At 39.2% G+C, this 26,097-nt stretch overlaps 1 protein-coding gene across 4 annotated transcripts in view; it reads right to left on the reverse strand.

Moving 5' to 3' along the window:
- Positions 1-26,097, reverse strand: part of LOC129769096 (sodium channel protein 60E) — a 449,000-nt gene that overhangs the window by 175,032 nt on the left and 247,871 nt on the right. The window lies entirely within an intron of this gene.

Consider the following 26,097-nt stretch of genomic DNA (forward strand, 5'->3'; position numbering starts at 1 on the left):
GGTGTGGGGCGTTTGGCCCCGCTGTCGGAGTTTTGTGATTTTTCAATTTGTATTCTCCCGCGAAACCCCAAAATGTCCCCGAAATATAATTTCGAGCTTCTTCATTTTCACGACATTATTATCCGGGTTTTATGAGTGCTTCAGAGAGTGTTCTGCCACTTTGCACACGCTGGCATTTTACGACTCCTTCCATTGCACAAAGGAATGAATACAATTACCGAACGAAGGGGACAATATTTTCAAGTTGTGATTTTACAGCTTGCGATAATACTGCAACTGAATCACTCATCACTTTTCTCCAGCAGAATATTCAATGCACTTGCAGTTCACTACACTTTCTGCTGATGGATTGGAAGATATGTTTTATGGGTTTTCGAGCTGGATGTTAGTAGTGGGAACTCTACTCTTCGGCAAATATTAGCATCGTTTACCTGGCTGCGTTTTTGTGTGTGTACTAGGGAGTCTCGACCACATTGTGAAAAGGCAGCATCGAAAGTAAAAACGAGATCAACCCAAAAGCTGGTAGGAATCCTGCAGGAAATTGGTGATGTTAGTTTAACAAATTAGGGTTTCCTACCACTTCTGTGCTCAACATGAGGCCGGGCCCGAACGAAGATGTTCAGAGCATGTACGTGACCTTTCCCCGGCAAACAAACCACGGTACGTTTGATACCTCAAAGAAGCGTTACCGAGAGCCATCACTCTTTTTCACTCTATATTTCCGCTGATGTTGCAGCTGGCTGTCGGCTGGGGATGCTGATAATGAGGATGATGAAACAGAGGATGCCTATGAGAGACGCGATGGTCGTTGTTTCGCTCGAGTGAATAGAAATGGTTTTTAATTTTTTGATGGGAAAACTTTTGGGTTGGCTCTGCAAAACCTGAAACAAAGTGAGGTTGTGGTTAAGGATGTAAGTGAAGTACCTGCCATAATGGTGGGTTAATAGTTTGCGTATCCGACGCATGTTGCTGACAAAGGTTGCAAGGGATCACAACAAGTTGATTAGTGTTGTGTGAATAAATATTACGACGATTGAATAAAAATCGATCATGTTCTGGAACGAACTCAAATGATCCGTAATTGACATAGACGGAGGTTTATTCAACAGGAATATTGATTATAAAGGGTGTGTCATATCAAATTGCATCACGGAAAAAACGCTGTAGAAATTCACCCAGTAGACCGATCCTTTTGAAAATTTTAGACAGTAAAATAAAAACTATTAAACAACTTTTGGCATTTTCTTTTTATTCATACTTCGAGCCCAAGCCCGTATGCTCGCACCTTCCTCTTTACCCCGTCCATAAGGTTCTGTACAACGTCAGGTTGTAGTTTTTTTTGAACAGAAATCCATTTTCTTTTGAAGTCCGCCTCCAATTTGACAACTTTTGGGTTCTTCCGAAGGGCCTGCTTCATAATCGCCCAATATTTCTCTATTGGGCGAAGCTCCGGCGCGTTGGGCGGGTTCATTTCCTTTGGCACGAAGGTGACCCCGTTGGCTTCGTACCACTCCAACACGTCCTTTGAATAGTGGCACGAAGTGAGATCCGGCCAGAAGATGGTCGGGCCCTCGTGCTGCTTCAATAGTGGTAGTAAGCGCATCTGTAGGCACTTCCTAATGTAAACCTGCCCGTTTACCGTGCCGGTCATCACGAAGGGGGCGCTCCGCTTTCCGCAAGAGCAGATCGCTTGCCACACCATGTACTTTTTGGCAAACTTGGATAGTTTCTGCCTGCGAATCTCCTCCGGAACGCTGAATTTGTCCTCTGCGGAGAAGAACAACAGGCCCGGCAGCTGACGAAAGTCCGCTTTGACGTAGGTTTCGTCGTCCATTACCAGGCAATGCGGCTTCGTCAGCATTTCGGTGTACAGCTTCCGGGCTCGCGTCTTCCCCACCATATTTTGCCTTTCGTTGCGGTTAGGAGCCTTCTGAACCTTGTATGTACGCAGGCCCTCCCGCTGCTTGGTCCGCTGGACGAATGAACTTGACAAATTCAGCTTATTGGCGACATCCCGGACCGAACTTCTCGGATCACGTCTAAACTGCTTAATTACGCGCTTGTGATCTTTTTCACTGACGGAGCATCCATTTTTGCCATTCTTCACCTTCCGGTCGATGGTTAGGTTCTCGAAGTATCGTTTTAGTACTCTGCTGGCCGTGGATTGGACGATTCTCAGCATCTTACCGATGTCCCGATGTGACAACTCCGGATTCTCGAAATGAGTGCGCAGGATTAATTCACGACACTCTTTTTCGTTCGACGACATTTTTCCAAATTTACGAAAAATTGACAGTGAAGCATGGCCAACGTGATCTATACACTCTTATCTGATTATAAGCGAAAGCTGAAGATATAATTCCTAAAAATTAAATTTCTACAGCGTTTTTTCCGTGATGCAATTCGATGTGACACACCCTTTACAGTCATTATGATTTAAATAGTTGTTAATTGAATAGAAATGGTCACAGTTATCTGACGGTAGAGGCAGCGAAACACATATTTGTTTACTTTCACACAAACTGAGAACATTGTCACCTAATTAGTGATACACAACATTTCTCCATTCCGCAAGCTTTGTTCGTCCTTGTTCTCATATGGGTGAGCCAAGCAGCCTAGCGTAAAATGTAACGCTCACCGCTTGTGGTGTTGCTGTTTTATAGTAGCTAATGAGAAAATATGACCCCACTAGAAAATAATTACCACCAGGGCCAAGGTAACCAACATGTGATTACGGTAATACCATTCTGATTATTATCCAACCGACGAAAGGATTGGATCAGTTATGTTTCTGTGAACATACAAACACTCTAAAACGAGACTCTATTTTGAGAAACAGAGAAACAACCTAACAAGTAGATAATAAGACCGAGAAAACACCGAATGCGGATGTGATCTCCTTCGTTGCTATCAACTATCAACGAGAGGTGACGAGATTTGTTCCGTTCCGGTAAAAATAGCACTTGTTGTATAGAAAACGACACGCCTGTTTGTCCCCTCTTCTGTAGGGAATGATCATCGCTATGGGCGACACTCCACCCTCCTCCAACGCGGAGGTAGTTAGAAGTTCAGCTCCAGAAGCATTCCCATCCCATACTTTGGGCCATCAGCATTCACTTTCGACTTTCGACTGCTCTGTCTCCACGTCAAGCTGCTTCACATGGGCAACGATTTGCTCCCGAAAAATACTTGTTTATTCATGAAAATGACTGAAAACAAACTATTAAATTATTTAGTCTGAAATGGAAGAATAGCTGTGTGGTGAAGTGTTCCCTGAGGCAGGAAAAAAATGCGAATGAGATAGAGAAAGAATTTCTCGATGCAAGCATCTGGCTAAAATGTGAAAATCGAGCAGACTCAGTGTTGGGGGATGGTCGGGAGGACCACGAAACATTGAGACGTGTATGAGAGTTTGCTCAATATTTTTCGACTAGATAGATATGCTGCCTTTTGGATGTAGGATTACGTCTTTTGGGAACATATTGGGGTACAAATTGAAAATTGTAAATCGAATACATCGTGAAAATTGTCCAATTGTCCAAACGCTTATTGCTCAGTCATTTCATGGATTGATGGATTAATGAAATTTTTGCGTCAATCGATTTCGGCACTTATTCGGCACAATAATTTTTTATATCGAAGAAAATAATATATCATCAAACTAACTATCAAACAATTGAAAAATCTCAACCCCTATCCTAACGGAAATACCCACTTCTGATTGGTCGAAATCGGGGGAAATCGGCATTGCAAATACATAAAAGTAGGGGGAGCTTTTGTTCATACCGAAATGTGTTCCCTAACAGAGACATCTAAACCAAGCTGCCTGGGGGAAATCAGCATTGCAAATATATGTCGGGGGTAGTGATCCCTGATTTTTAAATTAATCGTTCATCCACCAATCGAATATTTTTTCAGCAGTTTGTTATTCGATACGATTAATCGCTCCAAATAATCGATTTATCGATTAATCGTCACACTGGAAGAAATAATTAGTTAGACTAATATTTCTCATTTGTTAGAAAGCCATCTGGAAACAAAAAAGTGTTCATTCCGCCTGAAAATCAATTATTATCTTTTACGCTCCCCTAAACTCGTAAACGAAGCTCATTTCGAATCGACGGCATTGAGCTTCTTTTAGGAGTTTAGGAGAGCGTCAAAGATAATGATCGATTTTCAGGATAAAACTGCAGCGGCCGTACGGTTTCTTTTGCTCTGGGTTTGAATCGATTAATCGACGTAAATTATTCGTTCCCTTCGATTATTTGTTGTACAGTATTCTTTCGATTAATAATCGATTTCTGTAGGAAGTATTCGATTAATCGATTAATCGAACGATTATCGGAGATCACTAGTCGGGGGCATTTTTGTATTGCATGTAAGGCGAGTGATACGATTCATTCTGGCAAAAAAAATTAAATTTGGAACTTTAGTGTTGGTTGCTTCGTGAAATTTAATATTTCATATTTTCTCTATATTAAAGTAAAATGTTTTTACTGATGAGAAAAAATAATAATTGTGTTCGGTATTGGTACTTAGCTTATATTACATTGGTGAGTTTTTTTTTATTTCATCCATACATATCACAGGAGGCATCTCGTTTAAGATCACAGAGGGCGGTTTTCATCATATCTCGCTCCACTTCGGTATCTTTTATCTGATACGCACCATCCAACGACTGTTTACCATCCTTCTGCCATCATCACTCGGTAAACACTGGTGGATTTAACAAACAATACCTAACAATCAAACAAAACGGCACTTTTCAGGGCTACCAAATCATTATCAAAGAGTTTAACGATGTAATTCTTCAAACATATCCAAAATCAACAGATAGTCTAACGGAATCCTACGTCAACTATGCGGTCGTGTCTCGGACACAACCCTCCTGTGACTTTTTGTTTCTCTTGCATCTAATATACTACTTCTGTTGGTTATTCGACAAATGGAATTTTCATTTTGTGTTGCACGAATTTTGTGAAGAGATAGATGTTTATTTATCGTGTCATACAGAATTATTAGCATTTCTTTGTTCTTGGAATTCATTGTTTTTCCCGATAATTCCACCCAATTTAGTCTAACATGAACGAATGTCTAGAGTAAATGAAGTGTTCATTTCGAATCAAATGTTCTGAAATTGGTAGACAATTTCCGATTATATTCATTAAAACATATGGCTGTTTTTCATTCATTGTCATTTAAAAATATCCGCAGTAATTTGTCACTAGATGGTGTTAATGATCATCTATGCAACACTAACCTAATTGGGACGCCTGACTGACAGATGACATCCACCAATTGCGTCAAAAGTTATATTGCTTTGAAAATTTAGTGATACTTTCGAAGAAATACACTGTGCTATGCACTATTTTTAGAGGCAAAAGCGCAATCGAAAGATTTGTGGAGATTATGGCACGAAACGCAGAACAAAAGATTTTGTTCTGAACATTTTTATCTCCGAGATCGACCTCGTTCTAGTCGGCCGGTTTGCAAATTGTCAGGACAGTGGCTATTTCCTTGCGCACTAAGAATCAATGGTGTGATAGTTTCTAATCATTTTGAATCATTGTGGAAGACCGATTGAATCTCTGTCTTTAAATAACACTATTTGACATCTTCTTTCCCGATATTTGAGAGAGACATGTTTTCTTTATTCACTCACATATTATGTCGTAGATGATATTTGAGAAATGTTATGTAAGTAATAATGTTAGTGGCTTTATTTGAACAAATAATTAAAAAAAAAAATTGAACGGTGATTGTGCACGCTCACACTGCAATTGATAGTTATCGTTTTGTATCCATTCAATCTGTGATTATATGATATAATGTATGTTTGTTTTTTTATTTATAGTTTTTTTTATTTATCTTAATTTGGTTAAATATAAATATTATCTATTAGATGAATCGGCCAGTTCAAACCTTTGTAGGGGTATGAGGTGGGTCATCATCATCATAAAAAAAATTATATACACTATCGAATGCTTCCTCCTTGTCTTGTCTGAGAACCAATAACTCGAGTCACTGTATTATAAAAACAAATCAATTAATTCTTCATTATCACCGGGATAAAGGAAGCAATACAATTGATCCTCGGCATGAGACAAAAATTTGAAACAATTTTGCGTTATCATAAACTTCTTTATTGATTTTACATAATTTTCTCCATTGAGTAGGAATGCATCGCCAATAAATCTACATTGGAATTGAATGCTACATGAATGGAACCCTCATAAAATACCCTTCGAAGTACGAGTATTTGAATAAATTGATATATTTGTTGGTTTCACTGAGTCCGAAGGTTAGCCCTGAATAGTACTCCGTCACTGGACATCATTACCTCCTATACGAATCTCGTCCTTTATAAATAAAAAAGGGAACGAACATATCCTACACGATTGTGAAGGAGTCATGGGAGGATGAGAGGAACTATGTCATACATTTTCCCATAACTCGTTTCGATCACGTATCGAAGCACTTGGTTACACGAATAACAAAAAAATAAGTTGCGTCTCCATAGGATTTGAAAAATTCAATAAAAAGAGGATTTCAAAGGCCATGCGTCTCCGTATGTCTCGAATATTCATGTTGAGATAGTGAAATGCATCAGATTGTCCGATTTGGGTCAAATTTACACCGTTTTGTTGTAAAATTTGTAGCCATTCCAAAGGTAGCCCTTTAGAAAGTCTCTCTCATAGAATTCTTAGTCTTTTTTTGTCAAAAAACTCTAGTAATCGATTTTTCCAATCTTCTCTTGATCCCAATTTCTATCACTCAGGAAGTTTTGCAATGCGAGAAAAAGGTAGTAATCGCTTGGGGTTAGGTCCTGATTATATGGTAAAGGCATTAAAATGTCTCTATCAAGTTTCTGGAGTTTCTAGTGAGTCACTACAGACGCATGTGTCTTTGCGTTGTCCTGATGGAACAAAACATCAATTCTGGCCGTTTCTGGTCAATCGTTAGTTTTAAACGGTCCAGTTGTTGACAGTAAAGATCTGAATTCAGTGTTTGGCCATACGGAAGTAACTCATAGTTAATGATTGCTTTCAAGTCCCACCAAATACACAGTGGAGCCTTCCTGGCCGTGAGTCCTGATTTGGCCACCGTTTAGGCTGTTACACCTCGCTTTGTCCACAATCGTTTTCGTACAATATTGTCGTATGTGACCCATTTCTTATCCCAAGTCACCATCCATTTAAGAAAAGAGTCGATTTCATTTCGTTTGGCCAAGGTTTCGCAGATGGAAATTCGGTCCATTGTGTTTTTGGTGTTAATTGAGGTTGTCCCCAAGCATCAAGCTTCTTTTTGAATCTTGCTTTGCGCGAGTGGTTAAAACTGTTTTATGATCGATCTTGCTCGGCGATGCTACGTCTACTAACATACTGGTCAATTTCGATTATTTCTGTGATTTTCTCGACATCTTCGACGATGGACCTAGCTGTGCGAAGTGTATCTTTACAATCAACACTACCTGATCAGAATCCATGAAATCAAAACTGCACGTTATTAGCCTTTACAGTAACTGCACCATAAACACCAAACACAATTTCAGCGCCCTGGCTTGAATTTTTGTCTTCATCGAAGAGAAACTGTAAAATGTACCGAATTTTCTCTTTGTTGTCTTCCATTGATAACACCCTGTAACAATTGAATGGAACAAACAAAAAACACCAAAACGTTTTTTTTTTAGTGTAAAACGTCACCTTGACAACGAACATAACCTTGAAATTGTTCGATCGATACTCTACGAGATTTCGATCACTACAGCCATCTACCGAGAAAATAATGGATTTCTTTTTCCCCTACCTAATGTATCCCTTTTTTTAACGTCTTGTTTTTCTCTTCATTCAGCCAGAGACTTTTTCTAGGTTTCGCGATTGAGCTAATCAAATAGCAGAATTGAGTTTTACCCGATTAATCGATTGGTTCCGAGTTTTGTGGTTCCCGTAATACAGTCCATCGCAACTTGGTCTTTGTTCCTAGATTCAACAGTAACGTTGAATTTCATTTATAATCAAGTTTGTGAATTTACGATATTAAAAATGTTCATGCTCAACCGTATACATGTGTCAACGTTTTACTCTTGAACATGAGGCACTTTTTCTATGACTTTCGTTTATTTGATTAAGTGTCTTCAGCATTTACAGTTGTTGCAGTGCCGGATTGATATGTGTACATGTTTCTTTTACCATCGTCTCCTTCAATATGAGAGTATTCTTTCTGTTAAACTGTACAGTTGGACCGTACATTCCACACTTGAAATGGTTAAAAACGATCAATTACGGTCCTGAATTTTGCACTCACGATCGTTCGCTATTGAGTATACACATAATTAATTTGGTCACAAACACCCCCTCATTTGACCCTTGGTTTGATTGAAATTACCTAAAATTAGTATCATGTCCCTCGTTGCCTCACTACCTGGTTACAATTACTTGCTAGCCCACACAAAAATAAAACCAATGACTTGTACATATCTCCATTGAATTTAAAAATTTGAATAACCAAAAGCAATGGAGTGCCATCCGCTTCCATCCAATCTGACCCCCTCATTTGACCCTTGGTTTGATTGAAATTACCTAAAATTAGTATCATGTCCCTCGTTGCCTCACTACCTGGTTACAATTACTTGCTAGCCCACACAAAAATAAAACCAATGACTTGTACATATCTCCATTGAATTTAAAAATTTGAATAACCAAAAGCAATGGAGTGCCATCCGCTTCCATCCGATCTGATTACGATCTGATCTGAAATCTGCGTTAACCCTTAGCGGTCGTTTGTCTGCTCTCAGCCACCACAGCAAGAAATCATATCAAATACTTTATTCAACCATGTGTAATAGTTTACACATTTTCTAAATGAATTTTTATGTCGCGGCGGTCCCTAGAAACCAACGTTGAGCTTTTTGGTAGGAAAGCGCAGACTGACTGGGACTGACAGTTAAAAAATAGAACAACATAAATATATTGGAATTGTTTTCAGATGTTTTACAAAATGTGACTATTTTCTGGTACAATTTTTGAACATTTTCTATTTATACAAAAGGTATCTTTGAAAGCAGGGACCGACACTGATAATGTGCAAACGCTCTTGATGCGGTCTGAATGGAAAGTTCAGCACATAAAAATCGGGACTCAACGTGTTAAATGCGTGATAATATTACACCACATTATAAAAAGAAGTTGGAAAGTGTTTTCTTAGAGTAGAAAGGAGAGCTTAAACGTGAACCTTTATATTTTTCGGTCTGGGTCGTGTATGTGGTAAAGTATGCGAAAAGCTTTAAGATGAAGGTGGAAGGAAGAAGTTGTAGTAGTATAGGTAAAACCTCGTGTGAAAAAGGAGTAACAGTGTTTGTGAGAGAAGAGCAAAGCACACGTAAATAGATCAATTCACTTATCAGACTGTGTGACGCTTCACTGACAGGAGTCTTAGAATACATCTGAAAAAAAAACAATTCAATACTAAAGTAAAATGTATGAACGATGTGTTCCGACGAACAATTGCAAATATAAATATATTGGGTTGGGGAAAAAAGAAATGTCGTAAATTGTAAATGTCGTATAATTGTGGCAACACTTAAACATATCTTATGTTGTACTTATCGCATCGGGTCATACTATATGGCTATTTAAAGATCAATCTGTGCTACAAGTGTCGTTTTGACAGTGTTGTGATTTTCCTGTTCAGTCTCAAGTTATAGCGCGTCAAAGATGGAGTCCACCAAGCAAGAAATTCGCCATATTTTACGTTTTTACTACTTGCGAGGTAAAACTGCAACGAAGTCGACCGAAAAAATTCGTGTAGTTTATGGACCCGATACTGTAACGATTCGCACAGCACAGCGTTGGTTTGATCGATTTCGTTCTGGTGTAGTGGCTGTCGAAGATACACCCCGTACTGGTAGGGCAATCGTCGTGGAAACCGATAAAATCGTTGAAATCATCCAAGTAGACCGGCATGTGAGCACTCGCTCGATTGGCCAGGAACTGGGTATAGACCATAAAACCGTTTGGAACCATTTGCAGAAGTTTGGATTCCAAAAAAAGCTGGATGTATGGGTGCCACACGAGTTGACGCAAAAAAATCTTTTAGACCGAATCAACGCCTGCGATGCACTGTTGAAACGGAACCAACTCGACCCATTTTTGAAGAAGATAGTGACTGGTGATGAAAAGTGGATTACGTACGACAACCTAAAGCGAAAAAAGTCGTGGTCGAAGCACGGTGAGCCGGCCCAAACCATCGCCAAGCCCGGATTGACGGCCAGGAAGGTTTTGCTGTGTGTTTCGTGGGATTGGAAGGGAATCATCAATAATGAAATTGAAGTTGCCTTCAAAATGGCAACAAGTTTGCGAACAAAACGGTGCATATTTGACTTAAATTGTATAATTTTAAGTATGTTAAATAAAGCGTCAAATTTCGATCAGAAATACGTCATTTCTTTTTCCCCAACCATATAAATAGAAGGTATATTTGCACATGAAGTGGAATTTTGATTATACGCGAGCGTAACATGAGCAAATTTATAACACATGCGAATTGAGGCTCTTTTGGTATTAACAAGTTCTTCCGCACAGTTACTCGATGTTTATAATACCCTAATATTTCCCTTCGTTGATCGTATTGTATTCATATATTCACGTTGAAGAGCCTTAACTCTTCTCTTCGTTGGCCGAGGCATTCTGATTGAATGTAATACTTCTACGTTTATTATTTTTTGACAGCAGAGGCAGCCGTGGCAGTGTTCCGAGCTATGCAATACAATTTTCCTTACCAATATTAAAGTTGCTAAAACTTACACTATAGACTCATTAAACGTAAAAATAATAACTGTATTGATATCAATACAATTTCATTTTATTGATTTTCATGACATGAAACGCTATGACTGATAACATATTGAGTGGTTTTCATAGCTGTTTCGATTATGTTGTCTGACATCAGTGTCGAAAAAATAACGATGCTTTCTGTATTGGTGAAAGCATCGTTATTTTTTCGACACTGGCACAAAATCATTGGGGAAAATTGAAAAATGAAAATTTAACTTTCAGATCACTAGCTCGAGTTTGCCGACGTTTGTCACTATACAGTGCGACGGTAGATGAAAATTTAATATCTTGTGAGTAATCGATTAGCGTTTGGTTGATATTACTTGATGGGAAGTGTGCGAAAACGATCATTTTCATCACACTGTTTCGCAAAATTATTGATGTTTGTGGCGAGGGGTGAGGGGGGGAGATGAAAGAAATGAGCACCATTGTGGCAGTCATTTGTGCCTTCGTTCCACCTTCACCTTAATGCGTGCTTATCTGCAATGTGTCTCTTGTTTTGCTCACTCATATTGTTCTTAGATTGCTATGACATATATATTATGCAAATGCTGTACCAGTATTGGAGAGTAGCACATTTTATGTTATTTTTAAGCTCATTGAGTGTAATAAATCAGGATGTTAAAACATGCGCTAAAAACAAAATTTTGAGTGCACATAACCACTGGTGCTGTTGCACAAATGCTCGATAATATTACGCCTCATTATAAAATGAAGTTGGATCTTAAAAGTATACATGTAAAGTGTTTTCTAAGAGTAAAGAGGAGAGCATAAACCTGTCACCTGTTTGCAACGAGGGCCGTGTATGTGGCAAAATATGCGAGAAGGGTGAAGGGGAAGGCCCTGGAATTAAAGTTGCTGTTGGGACAGTTTGGTGGTTGATTAAGATGTATTCGACGATTCATTTTTAATTTTTTTGGATACCAATATAGTGATTATCATGCTGTTGGCAGTTGGGAGCGTGGATGCTCTATATAAAACTGGTGGTACATTTTTCTCTGAATCTGGTGAACCGAACTAGCTGCAATCGGCATGTGAAAATATAAAAATGAATTATCTGAATCAATACGTAGTGGTTTTCGAAAAGTCGAAAAATTTCCAAAATGGTGGCCTATTGTGGATTCCTTCTCAAAAATCAGTTTTGTTCCGACGAAAATCATTCACCGACCCATTTTTTGACGTCTTTATATTTGGCGAAGTGCTGCTATGCAAGGCCACGTCTCATTGAAGCAAAAAGTTGATAATATAACGAGGCCAGGGCTGGAGAATCTGGTCGTTTTTTTTATCAATGCGAAGTTTAAATTTATCACTTTTTGTCTGTTGCGATCTGTATTTAACGTTTCATCCGGTTTAAGTAGATCATGGTAAATCATACGCTTGTAGTTTTCACTTTTTTTCTCAAAATGTGTAACTTTTGAACTGCTAGATGATCGACATATCAAATTGGAGTCAATGACACAGTCTTCTTATAAAAATTACTTCTTCTTATAAAACTAATCTTCTTATAAAAATTACAAATGCGCACATTAAACAAATTAAATTTGTTTTCGTAATTGTTGATTGTATTTGTTTTTCACAGTTCACATAGTTGAAGATAGAGGAAGCTATATTCTTCTACATTTTTCTTGAAAGCTTTCTTCACATACATATCCAGAAAACGGGAAGGAGTATTTTTTCGTTTCTGAATAATGATTTTTCAAAGTTAACATTTTTCAGTTACGCAGGCAGCCCAATGAAAAATATAACAGATGAACTAATTCTATTCCCAACCTGCCATATGCCTTCAAAAAAAAACATAAAAAATATAGCGCCCTTGGTGCTCAATTTAGCGTAACTTGTCTTTGTGTAATGTGCTCCTAGATCTAAAGTAACGATTCTTAAGCTTTCTCAAACGATTGCGCGCATGCTGCAGTTCGGCATTCCACCATGGTTGTTTGAATTTGGCATGACTAGAATTTCTTTTAATCGGTACATTAATTCGAATAGTTTCATACAGCTTTGCATAGAAAGTGGAAACAGCGTCATCAATTGTATCGCCACGAACGATCTCGTTTCATTCAGCCTGTAAACTATAACAAACGAATACAATCAATAATAACGGGCCTAAAATGAAAAAAAGGGTACCAAAGAAAAACCAAAAAAAAATCGAATATTTTGTGATATGGAACAACGTATTTTTGTTTTTCGTCAAAGCAACAAATTTCCTTTGTACAGAATATATTGGAATTTTCAAAACTGTCTTTCGATTTGCGGTGCGATCATTATCTATTGAATCATTCATCATCAAAGGGGTAATTTTTCATTCAAACAAAAATATGTCTGTGTGAGAAGATCATACAGGAACGTTCTAGGAGCAAAAGGAAAGCTGATTGATGAGATTAATTTGATTTGTTATTGAGTTGGTTAGCGAAAAATTGTGTTAGTTCACAACATTTTTGGAAAAACAGAAAAAATCGATTTTTGGATTTTTTCCTGATATTTTTGTCCACTACACCTACATACACCAAGATAAAAATACGTACGATATTTAAATTGGAGTTGGAGTTGGAGTTTTAAAATGATGTAGGGGTAGTGGGGGCAAAGTGGTCACCTGCTTGTTTGGTAGTATAACTTTTGACTATAGATGCCGTATTGATAGTTATTTTATGTTTGAAGAATTTAATGACTTTTGAGTCACCCTATACTCCAGTAGGGCCATCGCATGTAAAATATAAATAAAAACAGAAAATTCTCTCTCGATAGCCATTAGGCCGTAGTTTTGTGCGCATGGTATCTAAGGAATTTCTCGTGAAATTTAGTCTATTTAATCTGATTTATTGGACAAAACATCTGTTTGGACGTTTTTTCACATATTCTAGAACAATTGAACAGATATTTTTTTGAATCTCAGCGATTAATTAGCATTGAAATTACTTTGATGTTTGGGGGCAAAGTGGTCATATGTGAAAAACAACTCATAATGTTCTGTTTACTAAAGCTGATATACCGCATCACATTCTGCTCTTGAAGAAGATCCTTTTGTGGTTTTGACCCTGAATAAATATGCCACTCCAACTAAACCAAGCCTCATTATGCGGGTTATGTGTTTCTTACAACGTTTTTGTATGCATGAGAAAATTTGAATTGAGACTCTAGGTGAATAGGCCAAGCTTATTTCATATATGTACCTACTATATTAAATATGATTTGAACAAATTTGGACGAAAAAAACGCATAAATATATCCCATTTAGCTTGATATGTGTGAGTGACCACTTTGCCCCCACTAGGTGACACATTTACCTCCAAGCAAAAATAATGTTCGATTTTTCACCTTTTTTTCTAATGATGAAAAGTGTACTATTTTGAATTTTTTTAGTAAAAGCCATAGAAAACGGCTATGACATTTACAATGTTCAACAATGAACTATAATATTCTTCGAGAAACGGTAATTGAGGCGGTATGTGGACGCTGGAAATGGGCATCTTCCTTAGGGTGACCACTATGCCCCCACTTCCCCTACATCTCATCTGTGTGTGCTGATTTTTCATGAAGTTACAGCATGTCAAAAATCACATAAATTTTGGAAATCGCACTCTGTTCCTCTAATTTTTTTTGTGGAGTATAGTTTTATTCTTATGTCCTTCGCAATATCTTCAGATCCATTCCATGCTCTGCATAGACACGAAAAAGATCTTTTATTAGAGTTTGACACCGAGTTGAAGCTGAAGTATTCGTTTTCTAGTATTCACTCACTTCGGTATAAAATAATATGATATTCTTCGGAAAAACAAAAGCGTAATCGACTTCAAATTAGCAATTATTTTCACTATCTAAACTTGTTCCAAAATGCAAAAAAAAACAAAAATCGTTCCAATTCACAGACCCAAACCAATGGCTTCCATTCGAAACGCCGCTGTCATTGTCACGAAATCGTATGGGAAGCAAATATGTGGAAAAAAAAATCACTCTCCACAGCGGGGGGTGCTTCTAGTCCAATTTTTATTCTGCACATAATTCTTGCTGTTCCTGCTGGCAAATGGCAAAGAACACTTTATGGCAGAAACGCTGACGGCATTGAGCCGAGAGAGAGAGGTCCCATATTTGCGTATTCATACACCGAACGGTTAATGCGGTGCCCATATTTTAAACCAACGGGTAATTTATAGAAAAGAATTCCTTTCGCCAGCTTGAATAATGAACGCACGTTCCATGGCGCTGGAAAGGGCCGAAATAAAACATCTACACTTTTATGCCACGACCTGACCTGGCATATCCTGCGTACAGACCCATATAGGCAAGTAGGCAGGCACGCGTGCGAGATCGAGGAGTGTGTGGCATACAACATTGTTTCATTGGTTTCGGTTTAGAGCATTTTTGTCCGGAACTGCAGGCGACATTGGGTTGGGCTCTAATTTATGGTCTTTTTCTGCTATCCGTGTTACATACAAATTACAGAAGATTTGCGACCCCATGCGTAATATTCCGCATTCAATACTGAGAAATTACATACATGTAAATCCATCAATAAAATCACATGTAGCAATTTTTCCACTCTCGACAATCCTCGGGTCAGCCGAAAGATAAGTATGCGTGACTAATGATTGATAACCAACCCCCGAAAAAGAAACGGCTTCTTACCCTCATAATAAGTCGTTTATCGAGAAACCAATGAATACGCTCATGATATTATGGTTTATGAGTTCGAACACAATGATCCGTTCCGTCCGGGGAAAAAGGCGTACTGCTCGATGACGTGCATTAACCCGACGAAAAAAAACGCTATGATAACCTTACCCGTGTGCTCAATCACGAGCTTTGCGCTGTATGATGTTCCATAGATGAGGGTAGAAATAAGTCTAGCCGTTACCGAAGCACTGTTTTCCTTTCTTTCATTTTTATCTATCGGTCATCGTGTTGGAGTAATGTTCCGGCTATAATTTCGGTGTCATACTTGCTGTGAGGAATTGTGATTAGGACACTTAGAAAAGTTATCTGTGTTATTGGAATGAAAATGAGTTATATTTCTTTGTTCTCTCCAGATTTTATGGCATACTCGTTTCATAACTCTGTAAATTGCATTTAGCATTTACTTTGAAATGACCTAATCAGCTGCAATTTATTGTCATTGTTCCAATCTTCTATTGGAAGTTTGTTCAGATGATTGTCAATGTTGCATGTCTGTTTATCGGTATGAAAATGACAACGAAAGGCATCATGAAAACTCTGAGAGGTGTTAACTAAACTGCCCGTATCATCATCATCATCATCATCGTCATCGCAGTCAATGACACAAGGATAGGGCGTAGATTGCTCGGAGACTACGGTTCTGCACTTTGTCCTCTAACCTTCCATCGGAAGTCCTCATGCATACTTTTTCGAGACGAGGTGAAATGCATGAGCAGGCATAACATTTGCTGCTGTGTCTCGAGACGAGCAGTGTAAATGGATACTCTATGATTCACTTAATGCACGACGGGTAAAATACATTTTATGTACATGCTTTCAACATAAATTTAAATAGAACAACGGCAGAGTGAGTGTTTGTGTGATCATATATTTGCTCCTCGAGCTCCTGTTTGGAAGCAGCAAGATATTCATTCTCGGAATGAAATGACGCCTCTGCGAATTGGCATATTAAGATAACCGAAAAATTTATGCACAACATAGCTGACATTTCAAGCAGCATCCATCGGAACAAATCGGTGAGAGATTTTCTCGGAGAATAATCGGGCGTGCTAATTGCTTCTCGAGACAAAATATTGCTCTTGGATTTTGGAACACGACGCAGAATACATTACTAGGAATTCTGCTCCATCTTTCGTCGACTTTGAGATGAGAAGATAAACAACATGTTTGTGTATCGTATCATATAACGATACAACGGAACTGGAATAGCAAAAAATACTCTATCGGTTGCTGGATAAATTTCGGGGGGCGATGGAAAGAATGGTACAGCATGACTATTAGAAATGCGAAGATATTGCATGCTTCAAGTCGTTTCTATACAATTGTAAATGTTCGATCATTTAAAACAGTGGCACTCAACCCTTTTTTCAAAGGGGTCACAAACACGTGATTGTCATGGTGTCTCAGGCCACAAAAAAGGAAAAAAAAAATAATGAAGAAGTGTGGTGTCTAAGATATAACCGCATTATTAACAAAGGACTACGAAACTATAACCGATGAGGAACAAACATTATAGAAATTCAAGAATTAAACACTTCAGCACAAATATTTGGTAGCACTAACAAAAATCGATTAACGAATGGTTTCACTGAGTGAGGGGTATGAACGTTTCGCGAAGCAATAATAAGTCAATTTGAGCAGATTTTGAAATTAACTTCCAGAATTAACATATACTGTTGATTGCTCGCTGTCTAGAGCGACATTGAAACACTGAACTAACTGAAAATCTTAGTAGTTTTTCATTATCTCTTAACAAAATAACATTTTCAATGCTCCCAAAAACAACGCTCCAAAGAAAACCGCTGATGCACAAATTTTTACTTCCATTTTTCCACCGAAGAACGCAGCTTTCTCCGCTGAACGATACCTTCTTCACAACCGGCTTAAATGCGCTGCACATTGACGTCATTCACGATATATCGGTCATTCTTCTGGCGATTAGATGGCATCGACAGCTTTCTAACTGACCTTTCTCAAGGCCGACTGTTTAATTTAATTTTATAAATTGGTCTTTTTTAAGCTAGAGGTGAATGAACTGAGAAGGTCTGAGCGTCTGCGAAAACCTGTATAACTTTATTCATCATCATTTAAATTTAAAAAAAATTAAAAGATTTGAAATTCACAGAGGCTAAATCTTAGTGAAAAAATATAAAAATCATTTCGTCTTTGAGTGTGTCGGATATTATTATAGAATGGATCAACATTTTTGAAATAACTCTTGAGTCGAATGTTTTGATGGCCCTGAAAAGGACCGATGGGTTTGCGTGGTTTTGTAGAAGCAGTTGAAGATGGGTGATTCATGATTCATTTTTGTTCTAGCCAGAACAATACACGAGATGTATGTCCTTATTGTCAATGCAAGTAGCGCATTCAGTATGCATTGGAAATATTTTTAATGTGCTAGACACGTTGCGGCTCTAGGTGATTACATCACTGTTATCTGTTTGATAATGAATTGAAACAACATTTCGTATGTGTGATTTAATCAAACACAACCAATTATCCCATAATGATCAAGATCGTCAAGATCGGGCACTCTCTAACAGCAACATGTTGTTAGCAAACATGTTGTTAGCTCTGGCGGTGGAGTGCTGCTGGCGATTCGTTCTAAGCATAAATCAAGACTACTGTACCCTCCCGAAAACCAGTCGGTTGAGCAATTGTGGGTGTCGGTTAATGCGGGCGACTCAACGCTCTTCATCTGTGTGGTGTACATTGCCCCGAATCGTGTGAACGACAATACCCTTATCGATAAGCACTTGCAATCGCTTGACTGGATTATTTCTAGAATGGGCTCAAATGACAATATGACGATCCTGGGAGATTTCAATTTACGTGACGTCAGATGGGAGCAGAATGGTTTTTATTTCCCCGCATCTGACTCATTGGCTGGACCCGTATCCCATAATCTGTTGTACGCTTATCGCATTTCTAGACTCGGACAAAAAAAAACGGAGTAATCAATCGTAACAACCGTACGCTTGACCTCTGCTTTATAAGTGAGGAGATGTGTTCCAGTTGCTCTGTGATATTTGCTTCTGCTCCGCTCGTGAAAAATTGCGTGCATCACCCTCCCTTGCTGGTCAGCATTAATTTTTGTGTACACAATAATTACAATGACACGATGAAGACCACGTTCTACGACTTTGGCAAAGCGAACTTCGACGAGATGAATAATTTTCTCTCAAATATTAATTGGAATGAAGAACTACTCGATCGGGACGGTATCGCGGTATCGTGCATAATATTGTACGCCATCGATTAATTTGTACCTCAGCGTATCAACCGTGAGTCTATTAAACCTGCCTGGTCGAACTCGGAACTTAGGCGTTTGAAAAAGAGAAAACGGGCCGCTCTTCGTAACATGCCAAGCTTCGTAGCGACTCTACGAAAGCGCGTTTTTCCAGAGCTAATTCGGACTATAAACGACTGAACGATCAACTGTTTCAAGAACACCAAATACCGTTGCAACGCCATCTGAAATCCACACCTAAGAGGTTTTGGCAATACGTAAACACACAAAGGAAGGAAACAGGGCTCCCTTCAAGCATGACCAACGTTAAGTGGAAGCTGCCACCCTCGCTGATATTGCAGACTTGTTTCGCACACATTTCAGAAGCGTTTTCAGTAATGAACGAATCAGCAATCAAGACGTAGTAACTGCATCTCGCAACAATTTTCTCGGAAACGGCTGAACCGAATTGAACGCAACAAGCTTCACTGTTTAGAGGCCATAGATTCCAGAACCTAAAACAACACAAAATCCGTCATTTGGAGTATCAAACTGCATGGTTTTTCAGAAATAGCTCATTCGTGATTGATTTAAACCTATATGACTTATTTGACGTAAATCGGAATCGGGTTTCCGGGGGAAGTGACTTTATGACCTGAACCAAATTCCATCATTCGACGTATCGAGCTTCATCGTTTGTCAAAACTAGTTCATGAGTGACAATTTCAAGGGTTTCGGCCACATTAGAATAACTCGTACAGTCTCCGGATAACCTGAAGCTCAAACTTTAGATCGATATATTGGGTTGGGGAAAAAGAAATGTCGTATATTGTCAATATATGGCAACACTTAAACATATCTTGTGTTGTACTTGTCGCATCGGGTCATACTATACGGCTTTTTAAACACGACAATCTGTGCTGCAAGTGTCGTTTTGACAGTGTTGTGATTGTCCTTTTCAGTCTCAAGTCATAGCGCGTCAAAAATGAAGTCCACCAAGCAAGAAATTCGCCATATTTTACGTTTTTACTTCCTGCGTGGTAAAACAGCAACGAAGGCGGCCGAAAAAATTCGTGTAGTTTATGGACCCGATACTGTAACGATTCGCACAGTACAGCGTTGGTTTGATCGATTTCGTTCTGGTATAGTGGCTGTCGAAGATACACCCCGTACTGGTAGGGCAATCGTCGTGGAAACCGATAAAATCGTTGAAATCACCCAAGTAGACCGGTATGTGAGCACTCGCTCGATTGGCCAGGAACTAGGTACAGACCATAAAACCGTTTGGAACCATTTGCAGAAGATTGGATTCCCAAAAAAGCTGGATGTATGGGTGCCACAAGAGTTGACGCAAAAACATCTTTTAGACCGAAACAACGCCTGCGATGCACTGCTGAAATGGAACGAACTCGACCCATTTTTGAAGAAGATGGTGACTGGTGATGAAAAGTGAATCACGTACGACAACCTAAAGCGAAAAAAGTCGTGGTCGAAGCGCGGTGAGCCGGCCCAAACCATCGCCAAGCCTGGATTAACGGCCAGGAAGGTTTGGCTGTGTGTTTGGTGGGATTGGAAGGGAATCATCCACTATGAGCTGCTCAACTATGGCCAAACCCTCAACTCGGTTCTCTACTGTGAGCAGCTTGACCGTTTGAAGCAGGCGATTGACCAGAAGCGGCCAGAACTGATCAATAGGAATGATGTTGTTTTCCACCAGGACAACGCTCGGCCTCACACATCTTTGATGACCCGCCAGAAGCTACGGGAGCTCGGATGGGATGTCCTATTGCACCCACCGCATAGTCCGGACCTGGCTCCAAGTGATACTAAGTTGGACTCAAAAGAGGCTTGCGAAAACTGGCTGTCTGAGTTTTTTGCAAATAAGGAGGGGGGTTTTATAAGGGGGGATAATGAAGTTGCCTTCTAAATGGCAACAAGTTTGCGAACAAAACGGCGCATATTTGACTTAAATTGGATAATTTTAAGTATGTTAAATAAAGCGTCAAATTTCGATCAGAAATACGACATTTTTTTCCCCAACCCTATACTTTAAATAAATACAAATAACGCCTAAAAATACACGTAATGCCCAAAAGTTTGGCCACCCCTGATCTATAGCCTTCTATAGAATTTCCTAGGCGTTTTTTTTTCAAGTGATTCTGGAAAGCTTTTATGTTGGTCAATATTTCTACATCAAGAGAGCACCATATAGCGCATTCCATCAAGAAGTACATTTATTTTCAAACTAATCTAACATTTGACACGGATGGTGAATGGCAACACATTGTTCACAAGTAAATGATATCGAAAATGCCATTTTTCAGGAGCGCGTTCCTTTGACACAAGTGGACCAACACCATTTAGCGACGATTAATCGCGGATTATCGTTGAATGACTCAATATTTTACTCTTGAAATTACCGGAGAAGATTTACGTGCAATTGCGAGATGCCCAAAACACCATCTACCGGAAAAATGCCACTCGAAGAGTGGCACTCGTAGAACGGTTTGAATTAATAAAGCAACAGCGAGCAGACGTCCCATTTTTCATCTCTTGAGCGCCAATACTGGCTTCTGGTATCGCCCAGCAAACAGCATTCATAGGTCACATTGCTGCCGGTGAATGCAAGTGGAACTCTCCAGACAATAAGCATATCTATGCTCGTGGCCATGGCTTCTGGTGTATCTTTTGCCTTCTCTATCAAAAACAAACAAACAGCTGCAAAAACTAACGAACGAACGAACGTTTTGTTTGGTTTCGCGAAAGAGTCGCAGCTGTCTGCCAGCTGCAAAAGTTATTTCACAAAAGTGCTCGAAATTCAGCCACTGGTTGTTGAAAAAAGGGCAAAACTCAAGAGTGAAGGTAAAGTAAGTGACACACGGCGAGTGGAAGCAGAAACTTTCATAGCTTCGGATGGATTTGTAAGATGTTTTTTATCTCGCATCTGTTGCAACCTGCAACCGGTTGCACACAAAATTGTAACATGATCATTCTGCAGCAGTTTCTGGGGAAATTAAAAATGAAGTTTTCGGGATGGAGCGTTTATTACCATAAGCAGTTTTTTTCAATAAGACTTGGGAGGAAAACTCAGGTAAGTAAAAGTATACGCAGTATAACGTATCTTTGACGATAATGGATCTGTGGATTGACTGAGAATAAAACTAATAATCATAAGAATTTCCGAAAAAGTCAGATGTAATGTATACTGAAGCCACTGAGCATTTGGGAGTGGTAGCCTTAAGGGAAGTTTCTAGTCTAGAATTAAAAAAAAATAAGTTTTTTTTCTTCATATTTCCGAAGTTTAGCATTTAGGATATGTCATTGGAAGCATTTTTCGAAATCCTCATTGTTTACTGAGCAATAGCCATTTTAGAGACGAGATATTTAATTATGTATTACCTCGACTCAAACTTCACTACTCAAACAAACTACTTTTTCAAGCTGGCGTACCCGTTATTTCAAATTATACTGAGCCGATTTATTTCAAATTTAATATGACGTATCTTTATAACTTTCTCTATCACCTGAAACGACTTTTTTTTTCTTTCACCATTTAAAAAAATGGAATCGTTATGAAAAACATTATAATAAATGTTTTCTGTTCAAATGGCCGCCTTTTTGTTTAGAAACATATTTTGACTTGTCCGATTCATATCAAAACGACATCTTTACAAATTAATTCGTTTTTGTTTCAAATCGAACCAATATTTTGCTCTTGCCATCTATGTCGTTCTGGTCCTGAGATCGTGGTTGGAAATGGGGTCTCCCGACAACAAATATTCGGCAAGTATAAATGCATTAGAAACATTTCCTGGCCTAATTCGTCATCGCGTTCCAGCCCTCACCATCGTATCAATGATGCAGATTTATTGACCTCAGATCCCATTGTCGATGAAGAAGCCATTCATTCCGTGCTGCCAGTGAATGACCAATCGGAATCTGCGCTACGGATTTATTATCAGAACGTTCGTGGCCTGAGGACAAAAATCGACCAGGTGTTCCTCGCTACCGCTGAACTGGACTACGATATCTATGTCTTCACTGCAACTTGGCTCGACGATTGTATCCACTCTGCACAGGTGTTCAGCAATAATTACAGAGTGTTTCGAGTTGAACGCTGTGACACTAGGCACATCCGTCGACGTGGTGGAGGTGTGCTATTCGCGGCGAAGCAGGCATATAGGTCTTTGGCTGTCCGTTATTGTAATGTCATAATTATCGAACAGTTATGGGTGAAAGTATCGGTAGAGGGTGTTGATCTTTTGATTGGAGCGCTGTATACCAGATAGAAGTCAGGACAGCTCTTTCATGCAACTTCATTTTGATGCTGTATCTGAGGTGTTTAGAACCCAGAAGGAAGTTAATAGTATGGTTCAGCCTGGTGATTTGAACCAACCACGCCTGGTTTGGTTAGAAACGAACAGTGGTTATGCTTCTGCGGATCCACTACAGACATACATCAATGTGGCCAGCCAGGTTCTCCTCGACAATATATCCTCCCATGTACTGCAACAACGCAACTTGATTCGCAATTGTTCGAACCGTATACTTGACCTCATCTTCTCAAATGACCCACTTGTGAACAATAGTACCGCATCCGTTGCCCGGGAACCGATTGTTCCCATTGATCGTCCAGCCTTAATTTATTCTGTGGAATGTAAACCGCCTGTTCTCAATGAAGAAGTTTATGACTTCGAAAGACTCGATTTCCGCCGAGCTGATTACGATGCTTTGAACCAATTACTTTCACAGGTAGATTGGTCTGAAGTTTTCCAATCATCTGATGTTGATAGTACCACAAACACCTTCAACCGCATTCTTATGAGTTGCATAACGCAGGCAGTTCCACGTAGTAGACCTCCAAGAAATCCTGCATGGTCTAATAGTCGCCTTCGAACACTACGAAGAAGGCGTACCAAATTTTCGAAACTATACTGCCGCCTAAGATGTCCTTAAACGCCAATTCGAGGAGGCCAGTCGAATGTATCACGGATATAATCGCTTTCTCTACAAACGCTACGTTAAAAGGAGACAGGATGATCTTCGAAGGAATCCCAAACGGTTCTGCAACTTCATAAATTCTAAACGCAAAGAGTATGAGCTGCCTACCTCTATGAATTTAGGAGATATGTTGGTTGAAACTCCACAAGCGAAGTGCGACCTTTTTGCGCAACATTTTGAAAGCGGTTTCGTAGATCGTATTCCTACTGAGGACGAAAGGGCAACGGCGATCAATGGAGTCCCTAGAGATGTTATTAATTTCGACGTTTTCGAAATTACCGAAGAGGTGGTAGAGTCTGCAATAGATAAACTCAAGCTCTCCTACAATCTAGAGCCGGATAAGATTCCGTCTTGCGTTTTCAAGAGATGCACAACTTGGGTGATTCGACCTCTTCGAGCTATTTACAACCGCTCTCTTCAACAACAAAAACTTCCGACAGTCTGGAAATCCTCTTATATGATTCCAATTTCCATGAAGGGTGACAAAACTGACATCTCTAATTACCGTGGAATAACATCTTTGTCGGCAGAATCAAAATGCCTTGGATCCATTGTGTATTGTTCAGTTCATTCAGGAGCTACATTAGCCATTTTCAGCACGGATGTTATCCGAAGCGGTCAGTTGAGAGCAATCTTTGTTAATCTATAACGACTTGTATCGGTGCGATGGACGACGGAGCACAGGTGGATACATTGTACACGGATATCAAAGCTGCTTTCGACACCGTGAATCACGAAATTCTACTGGCTACGCTATTTCGACTTGTATCGGAGTATCGGAGAGAATGCAACTGGCTACATTTGTATCTACGCAACAGGCAACGTTGCGTCAAAACTAGATCCTGTGAGTCTTCGCCTTTCTCGCCACGTTCTGGTGTACCACAAAGCAGCAATCTAGGTCCATTGCTGTTTACACTGTACTTCAACGATGTAGTGTCTTTTCTGCGAAACGATGGGCTACTCATCTATGCTGATGATCTCAACATTTTTCTCGTTGTTCGAAGTGAAGCTGATTGTGGAGAACTGCAGGAGCTCTTGGATCGTTTTGCGTATTGGTGCACCATAAATTTTCTCAAAGTGAGTGTCGCTAAATGTTCAATCATATCCTTCCGGGGATGTAAAAGGCCCATCATATACAACTACAGTGTTCATGGAGAACAACTCGAACGCGTCGAGAAAATTAAGGATCTTGGTGTATTTTTGGATTATCGACTCTACTTCAAACTGCAATACTCGACTATAATTGATAAAGCCAACCGTCAATTAGGGTTCATCCTAAAGGTCGCCGAAGGGTTGCCTTGTGCTTACGTGCCCTCTACTGTTCGCTATTCAGGTCAATTCTGAGTATGCATCTGTTGTCTGGTGTCCATTCGAAGCGGTGTGGATTGCGAGAATTGAGTCCGTGCAAAGGAGGTTTCTGAGGCGGGCGGTGAATAACCTACATTGGCGTGACCCGACGAATTTGCCACCATACAAGGACCGATGCGCACTGTTGCATATTAAACCCCTTCAAATTCAGCGTGCTGTCAATCAAGCTGTATTTGGAGCGAAGATCCTTCGGGCTGCAATTGACAGTTCTGAGTTACTGGGTCGCATGTCCATTTACGCACCTGAACGAGTTCTGAGATCTAAGCAACTCATTCAAACCACACGCAGAAATACGCGATAGCTTCCATGATCCTATTAATTTTATTTGTAGACGTCTTCATGTAGCTTATAGTTTGTTTGATTTTAATGTGTCAACTGGTTCATTTCGTCAACTTTTTTATCCGTGTGCCCTTTTCAGTTTTGAATTTGGTATAAGTAAAATTCATAAAGACCCAGATGTCAAATGACGAAACAATAATAATAATAAATAAATAAATAAAACAAAAGGGCTGAGATAATTCACACAAGGGTACCGTTTTCAGACCACCAACTTCACCAGCTTGTAATTTTGAATAGTGTTTATTCGTTTAATTATTTTCGTGTTTTTAAAAGATTGATAAACAAATGTTGAAGTAATGGATGATAAAAATATTATTTGTTTTATTTTTCCTAAGCTCGAAAAACGACATTCTACACTAAAATTTCCCCTCACTCTATTACCCTCACCAGCTGTCGTTTTTTATGACGTAGGACTACATTTAATCTTTTAATTTTTTTCGGAGGAAACAGTGTATAGTTTTTTTTAATCGTAATTATCAGGTGGATTTTGTTTTTTTTTCTGTATTATCTATATTATCTCAAGGCTGACAGTTTGGGTTAAGTTTTATAAATTGACCTTTTGCAGGGCTGGAAGCGAATTAACAAAAGTTTACAACGTTTATAATTCTACTCTCCCTGTTTTTTTATTTTAAGTTTCACTTTAGACAGAGATCAGCC

Source organism: Toxorhynchites rutilus, chromosome 2, assembly GCF_029784135.1.
Source record: "Toxorhynchites rutilus septentrionalis strain SRP chromosome 2, ASM2978413v1, whole genome shotgun sequence".
NCBI lineage: Eukaryota > Metazoa > Arthropoda > Insecta > Diptera > Culicidae > Toxorhynchites > Toxorhynchites rutilus.